General features: G+C 46.3%; 1 protein-coding gene across 1 annotated transcript in view; it reads right to left on the bottom strand.

The window, feature by feature from the left end:
* Positions 1-234: 234 nt before the first annotated feature.
* Positions 235-417, bottom strand: part of ttc7a (tetratricopeptide repeat domain 7A) — a 59,457-nt gene continuing 59,274 nt past the window's right edge. Inside the window, exon 20 of the mRNA XM_069145269.1 lies at positions 235-417. This exon is cut by the window's right edge and continues 3,917 nt beyond it. The gene's annotated coding sequence lies outside the window, so the exon portion shown is untranslated.

Genomic DNA, 417 nt, shown 5'->3' with positions numbered 1-417 from the left:
CCACATAACCTCCATCACACCCCTCACCCATCCGTGACTCCCTGGCCTTGTTTGGACATCACAATGAAGGTTTATGGTTTCCTTCTTGGCGCTCTGCACTGGCACCACCCAGACCGTGCCCTCCATATGCCCCTGCACAGTTGGCATCAACACACACACACACACACACACACACACACACACACACACACACACACACACACACACACACACACACACACACACACACACTGTGACCTGAATACCAAGCCTACACTTCAACCCTCATTAAAAAAGTGGTCACCAGCCTTTATTATCAGTTTGTTATTAATCACTATTCAATCTAAAACAACTGTATTCATGATGTATGGAGTGTGTGTGTGTGTGTGTGTAAGGTAAAAATGTGTGCAGTACCTGAACACTTGATACCTGTTGCTT

This window comes from Embiotoca jacksoni, unplaced genomic scaffold (genome assembly GCF_022577435.1).
Source record: "Embiotoca jacksoni isolate LCO1_2020_lvr unplaced genomic scaffold, fEmbJac1.0.p SCAF_12, whole genome shotgun sequence".
Classification (NCBI taxonomy): Eukaryota; Metazoa; Chordata; class Actinopteri; family Embiotocidae; genus Embiotoca; species Embiotoca jacksoni.
This window is presented reverse-complemented; position numbering and strand designations above follow the sequence as displayed.